Genomic DNA, 23600 nt, shown 5'->3' with positions numbered 1-23600 from the left:
TCGTTGGAATAGGCGCCCACGTTGGCGAAGCTAGCCTTTATTTTCTCCACGCAGCCCAGGGATTTTTCGAAGCATCTTTATTTGGATGCGCGAAGTTCTGCAATTGTTTTTTCTAAATAATTTCTCCAATATTCGCTGGCCTCTCGGTTAGCTTCTGCGAGAGCACATTTTTCTTTGGCTTCAGCCAACTGTTTCCGAAGGTCTTCAATCTCAATTTTTTGGGCCTCCGATTGAGTTTTGAAGCTAGACTCATCTTCCTTTACTTTATCCACCAATGAAAGTAGAATCTTGTCTTTTTCCGCAGCTTCGTTTCTCAGCCTGATAACCTCTGATCGAAGGTTGTTGAGAGCTATAGTGCAACTCTCATCTTCAGCATTCTTTTGAGCCCTTAGTGCGTTGCTAAGTATTAAGCCCTGCAAGACAGAATAAAGGATTAACATAAGAATAAAAGACTCCATTCCAGAGTCCATAAGCTTCAAAATTCACAACTTCAGTACCTTCAGACTGTTGTATGCAAGACTATCTGCGAGATCGTCCTTTGTCATGGCACAAAGGCCAGCTTTGAGCTTCAGAAAACCCATACTTCTAGCCATCTCCCGGCAGACAGATAATTCTTTATTGTCTGGGAGGCAGTACAGGAAATCATCTTCGTCTGTACCATTAAACACTAAGGCCCCCTTCGGATACTTCAGTTCTCGGGCATAGTGTTTAGCTTAAAAAATTTCTTCTTCAGATAATCTCTTTCCCGAAGCATGTCGAATGATATAATCAAGATCTTCGGAGAGTTCTTCAGGGGCAAGGGATTCAGCCTCTTTGGCCGCACTCTTCTCAAAAGCTATATTAATATTTGGAGTTATTTCTTCGGCCTTCTGCTCGGTGGCGGCAAGCTTCGTCTTAGTAGGCACCGTGGGCTCTGCCTCGGCTTCAGCCTGGGTTATTGTAGTCTCGACTTCTATTTGCTTAGTATCAGCTTTGGGTTGCGTTTTGTCAGCTTCGACAACCTTCCCTGTGGGAGCGGGACTTATGGAGTCGGTTGTTTCTCAAATATCTAACACATTTACCATCCTCCTTCTCTTAGGAGTTGTGGCAGAACTCTTTTCTGCTTTCAACGCTGTTGCTTCTGTTGAAGGACTTAAAATCCCTGGCATCTTTGTTACTTCTTCAGTTTTTGACTTTTCAGTCTTATCTTTGTTAACCTTCGTTTCAACTAGCTCAACCGAAGGTGCCTTCAGCATTATAGCCGGCTCTTCAGCCTTCTGCGTGGGAGGAACATGTTCTCTTGGTTCAGCAGCTGAAGAAGCCTCCCTGCCAAACTCACGCACCACGGCCGGTGGGTAAGAACCTTTAACTTTTTGCCCTTCGACACAGACTCGTCTGGAGTGGCCGAAGTGGCAGTTTTTCTCTTCTTTTCCTGTCCTCGCAGCGGATAGCGCTAGTCGGGGTAAACAAAGCCAATGTCATCAAAAACTCTGTTCAATCTCTTTTTTCCCCAGCCTCCGAAGGCTGTGTATAATGCATTATCTTCTGCTTTGGAATATGATCCAAGAAGTTCATCACATGTAGCTTCGATACATTTCAGCCAGTCGTCATTTGGTTCATCAAATTTATCCCCATATCTGAATGTATACTTCAGTCGGACCAGTTCACCTTCGCTAGATTTGGTGATGGTCTCCTTCAGCATTTCCCAGCTCTCTACAAGCGGTCATACTCTGAATGCTATGTGCTCTTGAATTAATCTCTCGTACCAATAAAGAAGCAGACAGTACCAAATGCCTTCTAACGTGCTTCGGCGCTTCATCAATTTCAACCTTCGGCTTTCGGAGGCCGAAGCGGGACCATATATGGTGCATAATAACCTCCTTTATGTTCTCCCTCGCTATCAAGTCATTCTTCACATAAAACCATTCTTCCATCCAATTTCCTGGCCATCTCTTCCAAAATGTTGGCACTAGGTGGCTTGCGTTGGGACGGGCGATAAAACCATAACAACCGAAGTTGTTGTGATACTGTTCTTTCCCCGTGGCCTTTGTCTCATACAGAAGTTCGTGCATGCTGCAGAAGCATTTTGCGCTTGGCTCTATCCCTTGGCTTCTTATAGCCTAGACGAAGACTCCTATCCTCAATATGGCTTTGGGGGTCAATTGATGAAGAAAAATTTGGAAGGTTTTCAACACTTCAACTACGAACCTGCTTAGTGGGAACCGAAGCCCAGCTTTGAAGAAGCTTCGGAAAATTACAACTTCGTTCTCCTCAGGCGCATGAACGTTGTTGTCTCCGCCAGCCCTCACAATAGACATGTCCCGAAAGTACCCCCCCTCATGTTTTCAAGGTGACTTTGCTTGATGGTCGACTTTCCAAAAAATTGCATGACTTGGCCTCCAGGGTCGATCCTCGGAATCTTCACCTCCACTTTCTGCATCATAACTGTCACTGTCACCAGTATCTTCAGACAGGCCCTCTAGTATCTCCTTAGTAATCTTCTCTGTATTTGATTTTGCCATTGACTCGATAAACCCAGCTATGTAAGGATTCACAGCCTTCTTTTCCTTAAAAAGCTTCTCCTCTTCAGTTAGCTTCGTCTCAGCAGCAACCTTCTTGTCTTGAGACATTTTTTCCTCCAGAGATGATGAAAATGTGTCTTTTTAACCGAAGCTTAGGAAGCTTGAGAAACTAGCAAGCGTTAGTGAGCAAGAGCTATAAAATTGAGAAAATAAAGCAAATGGCACAAGCAGCGTACCAGATGTGGTTGGTGCGAGTTCTTATTTATACGCTCGGCACGCTCCAAATCGGGGGGCCCGTCTGTCATTGACTATTGCTATTCTAGCAAAGGGAAGGTGTTTTTTGGGACCTTCGACTTAAGGCCTTCGTCCATGTCGCAGTCTGAATTTGCTATCATAAACAAATTAATACTGCGAGGGGCTAATGTTGGGGGCCTTCGTCCTCCGAAGGTCCTAAAAAACGTGACTTAACAATATCTTCCAAGTGTGACATATGAACAGGTACCTTCGGTCTTAGGCTAAAAGCATGCATGATGTAAAAAATATAATCGTGACGAAGGTTGAAGTTGCTCCGAAGCTACACGCAAGGGGGGCTTCGGCTAAATGGCGGAAAAAGGAACCGACTTAAAGGGGAAAATGTTGTCTAGTCCTTATAGAACTGTCTATAAGTTAATAATAAATGTAAAGGACATGAATGTAATTTCTCACAGGCTACATCCTGTGCCTATAAATAGATGAACAGTACACCCGTACTGTTCACGCTGATGGGTTTTTACTTTTGCGTCACGCTTGTACTTTTATATTCCATCAAACCGAAGGTACCTTTTGTAATTCAATATTATCTCTGTCTTTTTAGAATAATATAATGATAATGAATCAATAATGTTATATGATTGCATATGTTGTCTCTTATATTTCGTATACTTCTAATCATATTAACTTGTATCGCATTGATGAAGGTATGTTCTTCATAACCTTCGTCTGAAGATCATTATATCCTAAGGGAAATAATGCTTCGAAGGACGAAGGACATTAACATTTAATATTTTGTGTTGCCTTGTTCTTAACTCATAGCATTTGAGAACAAGTCCCCAACACTTTCTTAACAAAGAATATAGGACATCTACTTTCTAATAAAAATAAAATATAGTTGTTTGTTCATTTTCTCCTACATAAAAGTTCATTTAAGGCATATATCATAACTTTCCATAAATATGTGTTTAATAATAATGATCTTTTCACATAAAACCTATTTAGACTTATATCTTAATTTATCATAAGTGAAGGTTTAACAATGAATTATAATACGTTCCATAATGCTTCTAAAATTAATAACGTGTTTCGTAGCCCATTAACCTTAGATATATAACTTATATCTTTTCTAAAAGGTTAAAAAGGTTTAATATTGTTATAACGTGTTTTATCGTCTTATAAACCCTTAATCTTAGACATATCACATATGACATTTTATAAAAGATTAAATTGGTGAACCTAATATTTGTATATTTTAATTAAGATACTCTTAAGCTCATGTCTTTTTTTATAAAGTATAGATCATACATTTTTTGAAAAGAATACCTTTTGTTATAACCCTTACGTGTAATGTTTTTGAAAAGCGAACGCTCTTTTCGTTAGGCTTTCTTTTAGCTTTACGTATGGTGAATGTTGTATGTTATTGAGTGGTATTTGTTCTTCTTGTTTGTTTGTGTGATATTCAGTGGTTGATCTAGTAGTTACGAATCAAGATCTATTCCGATCCGTGGAAGAACCTCAAGTTTTCAATAAGCAAGGCAAGTGGACTTCTCCCTCTGCATACTCTGTTTGATCCCAAACAATACATTTAATAAAGTTTATTCTTCGATGAATATATGCATAATTTGATGGGTTACCTATTTAGATACCCCTAACCTTTCCAACCTTACTCCTTGTTTAACCTAGGATTATGATCTAATCAAGTAGCTATGCTATTGCTACAACTTAACTTTATGCAGTTACTCCTTTTTATGATATTAATGTTCCAAATGGTAAGTTTACTTTATTGTTGTTAACCCGATGGTTAAACAATATTATTGCATATTAATTGGAACATGGAGTGACCACCTGGGAAAACAGTGCTACCATGAGGACTATCATGGCTCTGGTCTTGGCTAAATAACTAGGGAAGTCTTATGTTGGGTGCTGGTCGTGGTCGACCGGAACGGGGGCATCTGGCAAGCGCTTATAGTTCTGGCTCAGGCAGATTGGATACGAGCATAGTTCCCAAAGCTTTACCCTGTAGTCTAGACTACAAGTTGGTTACGGTAGGTGTACCTTATGCAGTTGATCAATTCCAGCATTTGCATAATAAGGACTCTACGGAGAAGCCTCGTAGTGAGACCCTGGCCATTCACCTCAGAAGTGAATACAGGTCTAGCTAATCCGGGCTAGAAGGGAATCGCGACTCATGGGTAAAGGTGCGCCACCTCTGCAGAGTGTAAAACTGATATATCAGCCGTGCTCACGGTTATGAGCAGCCTGGACTCCTCACATGATAATTGAACTTGAAGATGGAAATAAATCAAGATCCGATGATCTGCCAATGGTTTGCTTAAGTGGTTTCACTTAAGTGTTTTTGATATACTCTTATACTTTGTTTAATGGGAATACTTGGGATTCACACTTATTAGTAAGACAGGTGTTGTTAATAAAATGTTGACCAACTAAAATGCTTACTGCTCAACCTTAGCCTCACCTTGTTAAACTTGCATTAATTCCCCCCCCACTTGCTGAGCCCCGACCATAAGTGAGCTCACCCTTGCTTAATTTTGATCAGAAGTTTGCAGATGAAGTTATGATGCTGAGCTCCATGTATGCTAGTCTAGTGATACCCCCGATCATCTTCCTGTGGATGGATGTCCATGTTTCGCTGTACTTTGATGAATAAAGGTTAAGACATTATGTCTGTTCGAAGTGTAATATGTTAATATAATCGTTATTTACGCTTTTATGCATTGTTCTTTTGATATATTACACTTGTGACGTCAACATATGTGTGGAAATAGATCCTGGCACACATATGCGATGCACCCGGCTCTGCCCCTTAGAAACGGGTGTGACAGTTTGACTTTCCATTGTCAAGCCGAAGCTTTTCCTCGAGTAGCTTCGGCACTGGTTCATCCTTCTCTCGGACCACGCTCTTCATATCATGTACAACTTTATTCCATGTCCGAAGGTTCCTGTAGATATATTATACTTGGGAAATATGTGAGTCGTGTTTTTGAGGACCTTCGGAAGACGAAGGCCCCCAACAGTAGCCCCTCACAGGATTAATTTGTTATGACAACAAATTTAGACTACGACATGAACGAAGGCCTTAAGCCGAAGGTCCGAAAAACACCTTCCCTTCGCTAGAATAGCAACAGTCAATGACAGACGGGGCCCGCCAAGTTGCAAAGCGCTAGGCATATAAATATGAACCCACAACAGCAGCATTTGGTACGCCATTTCTGTTGTTTGTGTTATTCTCTCAAAATTTTAGCTCTTGCTCATTAGCTCTCGCCTGATTTTTGAGTTTTTTGAGCTTCGGTTTAAGGACGTGCTTGCCCCATGTCTGAGGTGAAGATGACGGTGGAGAAGAAGATAACTGAGGAAGAGAAGCTATATGAAGAGAAGAAAACTGCGGATCCTTTTATTGCTGGTTTTTATGAATCTATGGCAAAAACAAATATAGAGAAAATTACCAAAGAGATAATGGAGGTTTTGTCTGAAGATTCTGATGACAATGATGATTATGATGTAGAAAGTGGAGATGAAGACTCTGAGGACCGGCCCTGGCGACCAAGCCATGCCGTCATCAGAAAATTGACCATTAAACAAAGTCATATTGACACCATGAGAGGAAGATACTTTTGTGACATGTCTATTGTAAGGGTTGGAGGAGACAACATCATCCCTGCTCTTGAGGAAAATGAAGTTGTTGTCTACCGAAGCTTTTTGAAGGCTGGCCTTCGGTTCCCTTTGAGCAAATTTGTGGTTGAAGTGTTGAAGATATTCTAGATCTTTCTTCATCAAATCACCCCCGAAGCCATAATTAGGATGGGAATATTTGTCTGGGCTGTAAGGAGTCAGGGGCTAGAGCCGAGCGCGAAGTGCTTCTGTAGTATGCACGAGCTTTTATACGAGACGAAGGCTACTGGCAAAGAACAGTACCACAACAACTTCGGTTGTTATGGATTTATTGCTCGCCATAATGCAAGCCACCCAGTGCCAACATTCCGGAAAAGATGGCCCAGGGCCTAGATGGAGGAGTGGTTTTATGTTAAAAATGATCTGTTTAAAAGACAAGACATCAAGGAAATCATCCAGTGCCCCATCTGGTCTCCCTTCGGCCTCCGAAGGCTGAAGGTGAATATTGATAGCGATGTTGAAGCATGCCAGAAGGCCTTTAGTACTGTTTGCGCCTTCATTGGCACGAGGGATTTAATTCAAGAGCACATATCCTTCAGGGTGTGGCCACTTGTGGAGAGTTGGGATATGCCAAAGGAAACTTCTACCGAATCCAGTGAAGGTGGCCTGGTTCAATTGAAATATACCTTCAGGTTTAGAGAGAGGTTTGATGAGCCAGATGATGACTGGTTGAAATGTATTGAAGCTACCAGTGACGAGCTGCTTGGGACATACTCCAAGGCCGAAGATAATGCTTTATCCGCAACCTTTGGGGGTCAGGGCAAGAAAAGATTGAACATGGTATTTGATGCGATTGGCTTTGTATACCCTGATTATCACTACCCGCTATGAGGGAAAAAGAGAAAGACTGCCGCTTCGGCCACCACAGCTGTGCCGAAGGGAAAAAAGGTGAAGGTTCTGACCCACACCGGCCGCGTTATATTTAGCCGATCGTAGTGCCTAAATTTGGCGAAGGGACCTCTTCAACTGCCGAAGCGAGACAAGCTGCTCCTATTGCGCAGAGCGCTGAAGAGTCGATTGTAGTGCCGAAGGTGCCTACAGTCGGGTCAGCCGAAGCTAAGGATGATAAGGTCGAAGAGCCAAAGGTGGAAAAACAGTGAAAATGCCTGAAACTCTGAGCCCACCAGCAGAGGCAAAATTGCCGATGGTGCAAAAGGCTTCTGCCACAGCCCCCAAGAGGAGGAGGATGGCCAGCGTGTTGCACGCTGTCTTGGAGACCACAAAGGCTTTGAGCCCTGCTCCTACTAAGAAAATTGCTGAAGCTGCCAAAATCCAAGCCGAAGCCGAAGCTGGGCCTTCAGCGCCCACTGAGACGAAGGTTGTCACACCTGAAGATAAGATGGAACAACAAACTTAAGATACCGGCAAGACAACAGGGCAAGACATGGCAGAAAAAGCAAAATCTTATATCCCCGAAGCCTTAGCTAAAGATATTGATTACAATGTTCAACATGCTTCGGGGAAAAATTATCTGAAGAAGAAATCTTGGAGGCCAAACACTACGCCCAAAAACTGAAATATCCGAAGGGGGCCTTAGTGTTCAATGGTACTAACGAAGATGATTTCCTGTACTGTCTCCCGGACAACAAAGAAATATCCATTTGCAGGGAGATAGCTAAGAGTATGGGATTTCCTAAGCTTGAAGAAGGCCTTTCGGTCATGTCGAAGGATGATCTCGCTGATAGTATTGCGTATAACAGTATAAAGGTATAGAAGTTAACTTTGAAGTTGGAAATGAAGTATTTTATTGCTATGCTCAATTCTTTCTTATTCTTTGCAGGGCTTAATTCTTAGTAATGCCTTGAGAGCACAAAAGAGTGCGGAAGACGAAGGCTGTACAATGGCTCTTAACAACCTTCGCTCGGAGGTCATTGAACTGAGAAATGAAGGTCTAGAAAAGACAAAATTTTGATTTCATTAGTGAGTAAAATAAAAGAAGACAAAGCTAAGTACAATTCTCAAGCCGAAGCCCAAAAAGTCGAGGTTGAAGACCTTCGGAGACAACTGGACGAAGATGAGAGTTGCGAGCTCGCACAGGCTAACCAAGAGATTAGTGAATATTGGAAGAATAAACTAGAGAAAAATGTTGAAGAACTTCGCGAATCCAAGGAAAAGTGTTTTTGAAAAATCCTTGGATTGTGTGAACAAATTAAAAACCAGCTTCTCCAAAGTGGGCGCCTATTCTTCTGAAGAAAATTTTATCCGAGGCGACCCCGAGGGCGTTATTGAATGGATAAGTGGAGAAGCCGAAGCTTTCGAGGAAACATTGAATGATCGCAGGGATATCTGTGCTTTCTCCGGCGCTCGGGGAATCGTAGCTATTCTTGAGAAGGCCGGATGCGATCACGTTAAGGCTATAGCCTAGGCTGAAGCTGCCTTCTCCATAGATGATACGAAGGATCCTTCAGCCGAAGCGGCCTTAATGGGTGGGAAGTTTTATTCCGATGTCTGGGTGAACGGTGGCCGAGAGGTGGCCAGCGAAATTATAAAAAAGAATGAAAAAGACACCCACGACGCCCGGGCAGAAGCAAAGCGAGCTGAAGAAGCTGCTGAACGCGAAAGGCGTATATGTATTATTTTTTTTATTTTTTTTGGCTTCGGTACTTGCTTTGTGGCTTCGAACTAACAATTTACCTATTTCAGCTGAACTATCCCCGCCACCAGAGCCGTACAATCCCTTAGCTGATCCAGAGATGAAGGAAGCACTAGATATTATAAGCATGGCGAACTCCATTATCGACGAAGTCGTCGATAAACTATTGAACGAAGTTGCAGAAAAAGTCCTCAGAGAAGAATAGATTTTATTGTACTAATATTTTGAAATGCTTGATGTACGAAACAATTGAAGGAAGATTAGGCTTTTATTGTAATAAAACTATGTAACATTTGATGTATGTAATATTGAATCGAATATGTAAGTTGTTGTAATTTATTTCTTTACAATGCATGAAACATACACACATACCATTTTTGAGCCTTCGGCGAAAAAACACCTTCCCTTCTTTTCATGCTTCGTAAAGAAAGAGATCCCTTCTTATGGCAAGTGTGATAAAACTGTATTTTCTGAAGCTTACTTCGTGCCTTAGCACATTTTCATTTTGACGAAGCTTTTGCCGAAGATTGGCTTCGTATTCGATTCTTGTGCCGTCAATGCATTATGATGTATGATATAATGTTATGCGAAATGATGTGATGATATGATGCAAAATGATGAGGATGCCGAAGACACACACCCACACGCCCACACTGGAATACACAAGACTCTGCATCCCCTCAGGAACGTCTTTTGAGTCTAAGCTCTGCATCCCCTTAAGAATGACTTTTGAGCTTCTTCACCTTCTATTTCGGTGGAATAAGTTCTGCATCCCCTTAGGAACGACTTTTGAACTTCTATGCCTTATATTTCGGCGGTATTTGGCTCTGCATTCCCTTTGGAACGACTTTTGAGCAGAAAACTTACACTGTGCTCCCTTGGGAACGACTTTTTGTAGCTTCATCGATTTTGGCTCTGCATTCCCTTAGGAACGACTTTTGAGCAGAAAACTTAAGCTGCGCTCCCTTAGGAACTACTTTTTTTGTAAATTCGTCAATTTTCGGTTCTGCATTCCCTTAGGAACGACTTTTGAGCTTCGTGAATCTGTGAAGAAGATATATTTCATTCTGGTGCAGGCAGAATCATTACAAGAAATTAAAACTAAATTTTCGTTACTTGTTTCTCATACAGAAAGTAAGATGGCGTAAAAGATGAAAGTATTTCAGAAGTAGGATATTGCTCAGTATATGTGCTTTGATTCTAGTACAGTGTTGTTGACTGTACGAGCTTTGGACTCCTCCCTGAAGTCGTGTTGCTGTTGAGGGTGCTGACACCCTTCTGGCTGCTGGCTTCGGGTATGAGTAGGTTGCAATGGTGGTGGCGGTGGAAGCTGAGGCCATGAAGCTTTTGAATGGCTTTCCGAAGCAACATAAGCGGCAGGTTGATTGCCCACATATTCTGGTATGTAGGAAGAGTAGCACGAAGCAGCATATAAGACCTACTTCGGTTGATTCTGCCGGGCTTCTGCTTCGGCAATCTCTTTTTGCTTCTGAATGGTAACCTGACACGTTCTTGTCATGTGGCCCTTGTCTTCACCATAGAATAAGCAATAGATTTTTCTGGGCTGATCCCCATATCTTCCTTCGAAGCCCCTGCCGCCTCTGCCCCTTGGAGCTGGTGGCCTAAAGGAGCTTTGCTGCTGTCCTGAAGACTGTGAGCTATGTTGTGGCCTCTGAAACTGGCTTCCTTTGTCATCATTCTGACTAGAGTTGTGGATTGATCTGACATGCCTAGGGTGGATTCTTCCTCCGAAGCTCCTAGTCATCTCAGAAAACCTATAAGCTTCCTCCCTTCTTTGGCGAAAATCATTATCAGCCTGGATGTACTCATCCATTTTCTGAAGCAGCTTCTCCAGAGTCTGGGGGGTTTCCTAGCGAAGTATTGAGCCGTAGGCCCTGGCCGAAGACCTTTGATCATGGCCTCAATGACGATTTAATTGGGCACTGTGGGCGCTTGTGCTCTTAGATGCAAGAACCTTCGGACATATGCCTGAAGATACTCATCATGGTCTTGTGTGCACTGGAACAAGGCCTGAGCAATGACTGGCTTCGTCTGAAACCCTTGAAAATTGGTGACCAGCATGTCCTTAAGCTTCTGCCATGATGTGATTGTCCCTGGCCGGAGAGAAGAGTACCATGTCTGGGCCACACTTCGGACTACCATGACGAAGGACTTCACCATGACTGCGGTATTGCCCCCATATGAAGATATGGTTGCTTCGTAGCTCATCAGAAACTACTTCGAATCTGAGTGCCCATCATACATGGGGAGCTGAGGTGGCTTGTATGATAGGGGCCATAGGGTAGCCTGCAGTTCTGCTGACAGAGGAGAAGCATCATCAAAAGCAAAATTTCCATGATAGAAACCGTCATACCAATCATCATCATTGTAAGAATTGTCCTGACGAAGCTCTCTTTGTGGAGGTCTTCGGTCCTAGTCATCTTGAGTGAGATGACGTATTTCTTCAGCAGCCTCTTCAATCTTCTTCTGTAGATCGGAAAGACAAAGCATCTTCTCTCTCTTCCTCTCGACCTGTTGATGGATAGCTTCAAGGTCCCTTATTTCCTGGTCCAGCTCCTCCTCCTAAGGTGTTGGACTTGTAACCTTCCTCTTTTGAGTTCGAGCTTTGCGCAGTGTATCTTGGTTAACATCCAGTGGCTACAGTGCAGCCCCTTGCCATGAAGCTTTCTTCGGTGGCATGGCGAAGGTCACAGCTTGCCGAAGGTGGTCGAATGAGTTCACCGGAGGTGGGCGCCAATGTTGGGGACTTGTTCTCAAATGCTATGAGTCAAGAACAAGGCAACACAAAACATTAATGGTTAAAGTCCTTCATCCTTCGAAGCATTATCTCCCTTAGGATATATTGATCTTCATACGAAGGTTATGAAGGACGTACCTTCATCATCACAGTGTATAATAATGGAAGTAGAAGCATATGAAACATGAGAAGTATCATGAATAATCATATGATATCATTTATATATCTTTATTATAGCATCATGAATGAATATGAACGATATTGGATTACATTTATACCTTCGGCTTGATAGAAGGCGAAAATCCAAGTGTGACGTGCGAGTGAATACAAGTCAGCGCACTACAGGAAACGCCTAAATTTTCATGGGCCAAAAACCCACGAAAATAAGCTTAAACCGACGAAAATAGATTATTTTCGTCGGCATACCGACGAAAATAGTCGCCAAAAATATGTTAGACGAAAATAAGCAACTATTTTCGTCGGCACCGACGAAAATAACATATTTTCGTCGGTTTGTCCAAGGCCAACGAAAATACACAGGCTATTTACGTGGGCCCCTTTGGCCGACGAAAATACAGCAGCTATTTTCGTGGGCCTCTTTGGCCGACGAAAATAGCTGTTGTATTTTCGTCGGCCTCCGAACAGGCCGACGAAAATTAATGATACCCCCCCCCCAAAACAGATTTTTCTGCACCTTTTAATTCACAGCAAAATACACATAATCCACAATGACATATACAGATTTCACAAGCAATACAGATTTCACAAACCACATTCACAAGCAATACCATAATTGTTTCAAACATAGTCCATACATAGTTCATACAGTTCATACAGTTTCAATACCATAATCACATCTATAATAAAGTGTATACATAGTCCATACATAGTCTATAATCAAACTCACTCCTGCGGGCTGTGGGAGTTTTGGCCACTCCCTCCTCCGCCACCAGGAAGGTGGCCACTCCCTCGAGAACCATGGACGAGGAAGCCTTGGACGTTGGCAGCACCCTCCGATCCCTGAGCATTTGACACTGAACCCTGCAATTTATCAAGCATTCAAATAAGGTTGTGTATTGCTATCCCTAATGTTTGGTCACGATTTGCATAAAATTAAACATGGAACGTCACCTGTGATCCTGCATGCATCCACGGGTACTGTTGTGCTGGCCACCCAGAGGTGGTGGCACCCACCCCGTCGGTGGCGGTGCCATCCACGCTTGAAATGGCTGAGAGCCCGCCGGTGGCTGGAAGACCGGTGGCACCCATCCCCGGACTGGCTGCGATCCTTGGGGTGGTGGAGGCGTCCAAGTGCCTGGAGGTGCCTGCGTCCACCCAACACCGGTCCCGGGTGGCTGCGACGCTGGAGCTTGTCCTGGCCACTGTCCCCATCCTTGTGCCTGCGAGCCATTTTTGATAATAAAAAAGAGTTGCTATGGAATTGAAGTGTTCAGATAGTGTTACCTGGGGAGGGCGAAAAGCGGGCAAGTTCATATCAGGGCCGAGTCTAGTAGTCATTTCCTGCAAATGGATGCAACGTTAGAATCGCAACATTATACTTTGAATTCAATGACGACACGTGATGAGATAGACGAATTACCTGAAAATAAGAAGCCATATATTGCGTCAGCTGCCCAACCTGCTCCTGCGCTGCTCGAGCCTGCTCCTGTGCTGCTCGAGCCTGCTCCTGTGCTGCCCGAGTCTCCTCCTCCAGCTGAGCCTCTCGAGCAGACCTGGAGGAGCGAGAACTCCCTCCCGAAGACGATGCCTTCCCTTGACCTATTGTCCTGTTATAATCCACAACGCCGGTGCCAAAGGCAAACCTGCATGATACACATAGTTGAGCCATTAAGTGGACACATTCTTGTTAATGAAATCGTCGAATCAAACACAAACACCTCACCTGCCATGCTTTCTACCCCCACCACTGTGGTACAACGCCGAGACATCTAAGTCTGAATGCATCCAGTCGAAGTCAGGCCCATGGCGTTGAGTCATTTCCTCCCCATATGCATTCTGCAAAGAAAGTTAGAGTTGGAGTTAGACACAAAATATGCAATTTAATTCGTAAATACAAACTTGTTTACCATTTTCTCCCTTGCCGGCTCGCTGCATAGCACATCAGGGTTAGCCGGATCAGGGCCACGGTGACCACGGACGTAAACCTCCATAAAACTTGGAGCAACTCCACTTTCAGCTTCCTGCATGAAAAAGAAGAGTTAAACCATAGAATTTTCATAGATGTAACATACAAGTTTGATTTATATACTTACCATGCGGCGTGCGGTACCAAGGTGTCCATCGGCGCCGTACCTATGCCCCGGTCCTTCAGTGCCACGGTTGACACGGTGCTTGTTGGACTCTGCAATCCACTCAGGCGACACCCATCTCTTTGCCAACCACCTCCAGGCTTCCATGTCCTTCGCCAGCCAATCCACAACGCTCTCCAGGTACTGCTCCTCTGTGAGGTAGATCTCATTGGCCCCTAATGCTTTGCTCATTTTCTGCCCCTTTATCTTCTTGTAGTAGTAGTTGATGGCCGCGATGCGAGCATTGTACATGGCATCCTTGATGACCTTATCAGCGCACTTCCGAAAGTGCCTCTTCACACATGCCCACTGAGCCTGATCGTCCTCGATGTCATCCGGCAATTCGAACCTCCCCTACATATCAATGGAGAAGTTAAGTTAAAGTAAGATTAGGAGAAGCAATAATTCAGTGAATTGCTTATATACGAAAGTAAACTCACCCAGAACTCGTCCCACACAGCCACCTGACAAGTCCTTCGTTTTTTTTTCCGAACTTCCCCCTCCGCTACTGCTTTCCCCTGACTCCCCTGGCTGGACATAGTCCTTTAGACCCCAGTCAGCCCACTGCATAGCCGCGAACCTCTCGCCATTGAGCTCCACCATGCCAGGGTAGTAGAAGCGACAGAGGCTACCCAACACCGCGTTCACCTTGGGACGTCTGCCTGTACCGTCCCAAGTCAAGTCTTCCCATGACCTACAAACATTAATAAAAAAAGTAAACCAGTGCAATCACGTTCACATTAAAAAATTAACACAACAGAAATAAGCCCCACCATTCTCCATGCGGCCGGATGAGCCTCCTCTCGGCAGGTCTCGGACCAAGCGCATTGCTCTTCTTATACCTAAGTATACAAGTAAATTCAATATGATGAAATGATAAAAAATTAATATCAATTAAACTAATATGCATAATAATACCTGAAGGACGTAGAACCATCTGACGCGTCGCCCACGCTGCCTGCCCCATAGGGTCAACCTCCTCATCCTGCTCACCCTCCTCATCCTGCTCACCCTCCTCACCCTGCACATGAGCATCCTGCTGAGGAGTCTCCTGCTCACCCTCCTCACCCTGCACTTCGTCTAGACAGTCGAGTAGTTGCTGCTGCCTCTGTCGGCTCTGTGAGGTGCCCTGAAAAAGCCCACTGCCCGAGCTGTCCTCGCTGGCCGCGCTGCCCCCACTCCTCCTCGATCTCCTATGCTTGAACATGTTCAACTGTAGATAAATTAATGTCAAACCACAGTATATGAAACAAATAATATGAAAATTACTGTATACATAGCTTAATTGATTAACTAAAAGAAACATACTAATCAAAAGTCATCCGCATCCGATGATGCTTCTTCGGCTCGTTGTTTATTCATACGCTCTTGATTTCGTTGGATCCTTACTGATCTTCTAACGACGACAGGTCGTTTGCGCTTTGACCTAGGTTCTTCAATTAAGTCGCTTGAATTGCAACAGAGATTTTCAAGGCCTTCTCCATTGGTCACATGGAATGGGTGAGCTATGTCTTGATTCGACGCCGCTTCTGGTTGAAAAACAGCGTCATCGTTGTCCCTGCTCATATTCACGTAGTCAGCACTCTCTGGAGCGACGACTTGTGGGTTGACTTTGATTGCAACCCACCAAGCCCTAAGGCTTGGGTGAGGATATGGCAGGTAGTACACCTGTTTTGCCTGATTTGCAAGGACAACATCGCTCATACTGCTCGGAATCCTAGAGCTATGCTTCACCTCGACATTACCATACTTGTCGACACGAGTCCCACTATGAGCATCAAACCAGTCGCACTCGAAAAACACGACTTTAAGTTCTTTGGGGCCATCGAAAATCAACTCTACAATGTTTTGAAGAACACCATAATAGTCCACTACTTTGTCATCGTCAACATATGAACTTGCCAACACACCACTATTGGTGGTGGCTGCCAATGGTCGACTCTTCTCCAATTTCGCGGTTCGGAAGCGATATCCATTTACATCATAGCGAGTATAGTTCCGGACGGACACAGAGGTATGTGCCATTTGCTGCAAGTCTGGGTGCACAGAGTTTTTGGAAACCTATACAAGGAATTAGTATATGCATTATATCTTCCAAGTCCAAAATTCAAAGATTAAGTATGGACAATGAGAGAATGACAATTACTAACATAATTACGAAACCACTGCACGAAGTTTGGTCCACCTTTCAACCCATCACGTCGAAGATTTTCTAATTGGATGGCCGTAGGTTTACTAGTAGATTTCCAACATTCTTCATCAAACATGCTGGACATATTAGAAACATGGACATTACACACTATAGAAATTATGAGATGAGAAAATGGAAGTAACTATGAGGAAAACTTACTCGAACGCCTCCTGTGTGCTGTCAATATTGCTATACATATATAGCATTAGCGTGTTCAAATCTGATCCTTCAATGTGACGTACACTCCCTTTTCCAACTGCTTTACCCGGATTCGCAAAAATTTGAAGGGTGCTTTGGGGCGATTCATTTTCGACATGAAGTCGCACTGAAGGAGCAAACACATTGTTGGCTCGAGCGAAATACCTAGTTGAGAATTGAGATATCTCCTTAAGGGCAAAAGCCTCCGCAATACACCCTTCGACTCTAGCCTTGTTGCGAACAGACGCCCTGAGCTTTTTCAACGCCCTTTCTATAGGATACATCCACCTGAATTGCACTGGTCCGCCTACCAAAGCTTCCCAAGGCATATGCACAATTAGATGTTGCATCACATTGAAGAATCCTGGCGGGAAAACCTTTTCAAATTTACAAATAAGAATTGGAATTTCTTTCTCAAATTTCTGCATCAACCTCTTCGATACCGTCTTTGCGCATACTTCCCTATAGAAGTAACTCAGCTCTGCAAATATGCTCCAAAGCTCATCCTTAAAATAGCCTCGAAACATCACGGGCATCAGCCTCTCCATAATAATATGGTAGTCATGGCTTTTCAAACCGATCAATTTACCGGTCTTCAGATTGACTGTCCGTTTCAGATTTGCCGCATATCGATCTGGAAATTTCAGATTCTTCAACCACTTAAATATTTCTTTCCTTTCATCTGGCTTGAGGCAGTAATCAGCTCGCGACCTACTCTCATGCCCTTTATCGCTTACTTTCAACTCGAGCATCGGTCTCTTACAAATTTCAGCCATGTCTTTTCTTGCCTTCATATTATCTTTCGTTTTATCAGTCACATCGAAACATGTGCTTATGATGCTTTCAGCAACGTTACGCTCTTGGTGCATCAAGTCTATGTTGTGCGGCATGATCAAGGCTTTTGCATACGGAAGCTCCCATATTGATGAAATATGGGTCCAGTTGTGGTCCTCCCCGTAGCCTTGAAACCTATCATTTTCTCCTTGCTTCAGACAAGCATGCCATGCCATTATCTGCGGTGCAGTTTGCCTCTTTGGTGGCCCATTTCTGATTTTGGCTCCACTTCTGAATGCAGTAAGCGAATTCCTGAAATCATGCTTGAATGGAGTCCAACGTCGATGAGCATCAAAGAATGACACTTTCCCACCATGCTTCAATCTGAATGCATCCGTATCATTCATACATATGGGACAGCACAACCGACCATGAACACACCATCCAGACCAATCTCCATACGCTAGCAGATCATGCACTGACCACAAATAAGCAGCGCGCATGGTAAACTCCTTTTCAGTATGGCTGTCATAAGCCTTCACACCTCTCCACAATTGTTTCAGCTCTTCAATTAAAGGGCAAACAAACATATTCAGCTTTGGCCTTGGATGCTCGGGGCCTGGGATGACTAGTGCAAGGAACATGAACTCTTCTTTATTGACCAACTCAGGAGGAAGATTATATGGCACAATGAAGACAGGCCAACACGAGTAAGGGCTTGCACTGGTATTGAAAGGTGTGAATCCGTCCGTCGATAGACCAAGCCGTACACTCCTAGGGTCGTTTGCAAATTCGGGATCAAACTCGTCAAATGCCTTCCACGCATCACCGTCCGACGGATGGACCATTATGTCTGGATCAGTGACGAGACGTACACCATTCTTTGGCCATGTCATATGCTGAGCTATTTCCTTGTTGAGGAACAACCTTGAAAGCCGAGGAATGATGGGCAACCGACGAAGTTGCTTAGCTGCGACCTTCGTAACTACCAATTCACTCTCATCATTTGTCACCTCGACATATCTAGAAGCTTCGCAATGCTTACAACGGTCCAGCTTGTCATCCTCCTCAAAGAATAGCATGCAACTGTTGGGACACACGTCGATCTTCTCATATGTCATCCCAAGACCAGCCAACATCTTCTTTGCGAAGTACATATTCTTTGGCAACTTATGATTCTCCGGGAGAACCTCGCCCATCAGTTGGACGATGTCATTGTAAGCACTGTTTGAAATGTTGTGCTTCGACTTTATCGCCATTAGTCTTGTGAGAGTCCCAAGAACTGACATCTGAGTGTGCTCGTGCAGTCTCTCTTCTCCCGCGGCGAGTAGCCGGAAGAATTCCTGAGCATCGCGTGGAAGCTGCCCCGGCTCCTCAGCATTCATTTCAACGTCCCTACCAAGATCATGCAACATGTCGTCCATCCTATCATGATCATCATCAAGTTCCACCTCCGCGTCAACGTGTCTAATAGACTCTCCATGACAGTACCATACAAGGTAGTTCGGCATAAACCCACTTTTGCAAAGGTGTTTCTCCATTTCTTCCTTCTTCTGAGGCCACTTGTTCTCGCAGCGATTGCAAGGACACTTCACTAGACGACCAGTTGCATCTTTGAAAGCGTGCTCAAGAAAAACCTTTGTTACAACCATCCATTCATTCGAATGTGCCCCATCCTTTCTCCACCCGTCATACATCACCCTCCGATCACCGTCCATTTCAAAGGCTAATTAAACAAAAGATAAATAACATCAACGATCGTCCGTGGCTTAGGTGAACTCCCTATTAGGTAAAGGCCCTAAACCCACCCAAGAGTGTAGGCCGATGCTTGTGATTTGTGACATGTAGCCTACGATTGCCGTGAAATTTCGGCAGCATAACCCCGCTGCTCTCCAAGCACACGCCTGAACATGGTGTGTCGGAGAACAACTGGGTTACACAACCGAAATTCCCCGTCAATCGTAAGGCACATGTCACAAATCACAAGCATCGGCCTACACTCTCAGGCTGTCCAAAATACGTGGACAATTCCGGAACGGCAAACCTCACAAGCCAATGTGACGTTCGCCGTTCCCGAACGGGTGACACATACGGTTCGCTACGGTTAACGATTAAAACTAAACTCTAAACATTAAAAAATAACTCGGACACAAATATGAATTTGAATTAAAGCAAACAACAGTTAAACTAATCACAACACGACAAGATGACTAATATAAATTAATGACTTATTTTCGTCGGCTAGGCTGAGGCCGACGAAAATACGCCACATCTTCGTCGGTCCAGAGGCCGACGAATTATATTGCCTCAATCAATCAGCACCACCAAAGTAACACCCACAGATGGCCTTTCAACATAAAAAGTGACTTTGGCTTGTTCCCACATAAAAAGTGACTTTAAGTGACTTTGACTTGAAGCCTATATGATGGTGAACAAGTTTCTTTAAGTGACTTTGGCTTGTTCCCACATAAAAAGTGGAGAAAAATGCCCCCAAAGATCAGCTGCTAGGCATTTCTGTAACTGAATTTGGTTCAGTGGCTGAAACCTGAAATCAGTGAATGATGTCTACTTTGGAGCTCATTTGTTATTAATGCAAGTGGTTTTGGACTAAAGTTGCTATAGCTAAGTTGAAGAACTTAGTAATGAGAACAAGTTTTATAAAGTGGGAAAGACTTGGTTCTACAGGAACTTGGGAGTAAAATGCCTCTAAACACTCTCATGACTACAAAACGAGCACAACACTCATATTACAAAAGAAAATGCAACAATCATATTACAAAAGTTTTAGGGCTGAGTAGTTTAACTGTTTGTTTACTCATATGAATGCACCAATCATATTACTTAGTTGGCTGATTGTTTTACATGTTGGCTTGAAAAGAACAGGTTTGTTTTTTTGGAAATTTACAATAGCAATTTAGATTGTGTTTGACTGCTCTGCATGATGATGTTGCTATTTACTTTACGTGCATTTTGAGTTTTTGACTAATGATTTGTTGCTATGTTCAGGAGGATCTATGGTTATCTGCTTTTCCTATCGGTACTGAGGTTTGTTCCCATCCCTCCCTTCTTTCATTTGTAGTAGTGTGTATGTTAGTGACCCACATTTGGACATAGCTCACAGTTTTGTCCTAACAACTTATATACCTCGCAATATCATCTGCAGTGGGAAAACATTGATAAGATAAAGGAGTTCAACTGGAGCTTTGAAAATTTAGAGGTATGGCGATTGAAGTTAATCTTTTAATCCATTTTGCTTTTGAGTACTTAGTTCCACCTTCATAATGAATGTGGTTGTTATTGGTGAACAGAAAGCCTTAGAAGAAGGGGGCGAGCTTCATGGTAAAACAGTTTATCTGTTTGGAAGCACTGAGCGTAAGTGCACTTCGTTTTTAGCTAGTTTCTGGAGTTAATTTGCTGCCATTAGTCCTTGATGTATGTTTGTTAGTCTTTGTAATATTTTACACCAGTGCTATCTGGGCTAATTTTAATCTCAATTTAAACTTGAAGAGCTATTAGTTCAGTAATTTCGACAATTCTATCTGCACAACACTACTTATGTGCTGGATTTATAAAGTGGATTTTAGTATAGGTCATTCACTCATTTGTTTCATTTGCTTACTAGTTTTATGAGCCTGCTGACTATTGTTCCATACAAGACTAATTGGCTCCTGCTGTCATGCAGCCCAACTATTGGATGTTAATGGCGAATCAAAGATAGTGCTTATTCCAATTGTAGTTGCTGTAAGTTCTTGTCTACCCTCTTGGGTGGACACCTATCCTGTGTGTATATTTATTCCATGATTTTGAGTCCCAAAACATGTTATTAGAAACACACCTATTGAAAACGGCCCCTGTAGTTCCACACCATCTTATGATGAACATCTAGCTCTTTATCATGGGATAATTCTGTTTTTATTGAAAGTAAATAAGGTTCGCCGTACTTGTTGGGGGGATACCAGCTAGCCACTAGCCATAGAAGCAAACCACATAACTGCTGGACATGAAAATATAATCTACTCATCTAGGTCATATCTATGCCAGGTAAACAAATTAGCAATCCTGTTTGTACTTTTGCATTAGCAAACAATTCATACCATCTTTGGTGGGTGGGTGTTTCCAATTTTTATTTAGTACTGTCAACCACACATCATTGAAAATATCAGTCTTTAAGATTAAAAACTATGAGAAACATTTGAAAGTAAAAAAGTTTAGGGACTTAATCTAATTTGTTCACTGATATTACCAATGGGACTATATTTTGGTAGCAGATTTAATACCTTATAAATCATTTTTGTTCTTTAATAATATTGGTGATGTCCACATAAAAGTTTTTGGCTGGTGATATTTTCCTTCTCATTAGTGTTTTGACTCTAAAATGCAGTGACAAGTATTGCTTTTTACATATGTATTTATGATGGCTCAATGGGTCAAATATAGTCTCTGGGTGGTGTGGGTCTCATTTGACACTTGAACTCTTTTATTTGTAGGTAGACTGCCCTTTCCCTCCATCAGACAAAATTGGCATAAACTCTGTCCAAAGGGAAAATGAGGAAATAGTGCCAATGAAGGCGATGAAGATGGCATGGGTGCCTTATGTTCCCCTTGAGGACCGGTACTTCTGTATTATCGTGTTGAGCATTATTTGCTACTTATTGATTTTTATCTTAAGTCATTGCAACTAAATTTTCTACCTCGGCTTTGCTTTGTCTTTAGGCTTAGCAGGATTGACAGTTTGAAAACAAAAATATTCACTCTCGGATGCACGCAGCGGAGGTTGGTAATATGAATTCATGCTTCTAGAATTTCATGCTTTAGTTTTGTATTTGTGCTCATCCATTGTTGTGTTATATTTCCTTTTCTAAGCACTGCTGTTGTTACCACTGGTTCAAGTTACAAAATCTCTGGTTTACACCTTTTGTAGGTCTGCACTGAAGCATCTCAAACACACGTGGTAACCACGCGGTACAGTATATCGATGACATCTTTAGCAACCCACGAGATGCAAGGAATTGAATGCTAATAGCAACCTTTTGTCCAACACACGTGGGTGTGCGCACTAACAAGACCAGATGATCGGAAGAGAACGTACCAGATTGAACCGAGCCGCCAGGCGATGGGATCCGGAGATGGAGCCTGGCGGGGGGGCGGGGGCGCCTGCCTCCCTGCGGCGGATCGAAGTGGCGTCCTCCTGGACTAGTGGTTGGGAGCAGGCCGGCGGCGGTGGCGGTGGGTGGTCGGGTGGTAGGCTAGCTGTGGCTGAGTGTGCCAGACACGAGCGAGAAGGCCGGGCTGAGTGCGGCGCGGCGGGATTTGGACGAACGAGCGAGTGCGGCAGGCCGAGATGGACGATTTAGGGCCACTATTTTCGTCGGCCTCAGTGAGGCCGACGAAAATACGCCACATTTTCGTCGGTCCAGAGGCCCACAAAAATAACTTCCGTATTTTCGTGGGCCTGCCCACGAAAATATACCCCGGCCCACGAAAATACGCCACATTTTCGTCGGTCACGAGGCCGACGAAAATAACATCCGTATTTTCGTGGGCCGGCCGACGAAAATAACACGGCCCACGAAAATTTATGCGTTTCCTGTAGTGGCGTGAACAGTACAGTGTTACTGTTCATCTATTTATAGGCACAGGACGCAGCTTGTGTAGAATTACATTCATGCCCTTGACATTTACTACTGACTTAGGGATAAAATATCGATGACTAGACAGCCTTTTCCCCTTTAAGTCGGTTTGACTTCCCATTGTCAAGCCGAAGCTTTTCCTCGGGTAGCTTCGGCACTGGTTCATCCTTCTCTCGGATCACGCTCTTCATATCATGTACAACTTTATCCCATGTCCGAAGGTTCCTGTACATATATTATACTTGGGAAATATGTTAGTCGTGTTTTTGAGGACCTTCGGAAGACGAAGGCCCCCAACAAAACCAAATCAAAGAACCCATGCAACTAGCCTCGGCAGAGCAAGTACTGTGCCCGGACCCCATTGACGGCCCTACGGCGAAGCCAACTACTCCTCTGGTTCCTCTAATTAATTAGCTAAGGGCGTCCCATTCCACCCTCATGGTTGCACTGTTATCCCGGGTTGTCACTCTCCAAACAGGTCCTTACGGAGAGGTACTCAGGAAATAGCCTGAGCTCCCTAAAGTAATCACAAGGACCTCATCGGGATAACATCATCGTATCATAAAAGATCACATCATGTTCATTGATTAAGTTAAAGCAATAGCATAAGCTAACTGTTGGGGGCCTTCAGCTTCCGAAGGTCCTCAAAAACATGATTTGACAATGTTTTCCAAGTGAAATATGTGAACAGTTATCTTCGGAAT

At 43.5% G+C, this 23600-nt stretch overlaps 2 long non-coding RNA genes across 2 annotated transcripts; both read left to right on the top strand.

Annotated features, from left to right (window-relative positions):
- Positions 1-20268: 20268 nt before the first annotated feature.
- LOC109945633 (uncharacterized) lies at positions 20269-21010 on the top strand. The gene is made up of 4 exons (XR_002268899.1): positions 20269-20311; positions 20430-20483; positions 20575-20638; positions 20949-21010. It is a non-coding gene; the product is annotated as an uncharacterized lncRNA (long non-coding RNA).
- Positions 21011-21755: 745 nt separating this feature from the next.
- On the top strand, positions 21756-22209 carry LOC103654655 (uncharacterized). Its single transcript, XR_566254.2, has 3 exons — positions 21756-21878; positions 21980-22039; positions 22188-22209. It is a non-coding gene; the product is annotated as an uncharacterized lncRNA (long non-coding RNA).
- The last annotated feature ends 1391 nt before the right edge of the window (positions 22210-23600 follow it).

Source organism: Zea mays, chromosome 4 (genome assembly GCF_902167145.1).
Source record: "Zea mays cultivar B73 chromosome 4, Zm-B73-REFERENCE-NAM-5.0, whole genome shotgun sequence".
In the NCBI taxonomy this organism is placed as follows: Eukaryota; Viridiplantae; Streptophyta; class Magnoliopsida; order Poales; family Poaceae; genus Zea; species Zea mays.
This window is presented reverse-complemented; position numbering and strand designations above follow the sequence as displayed.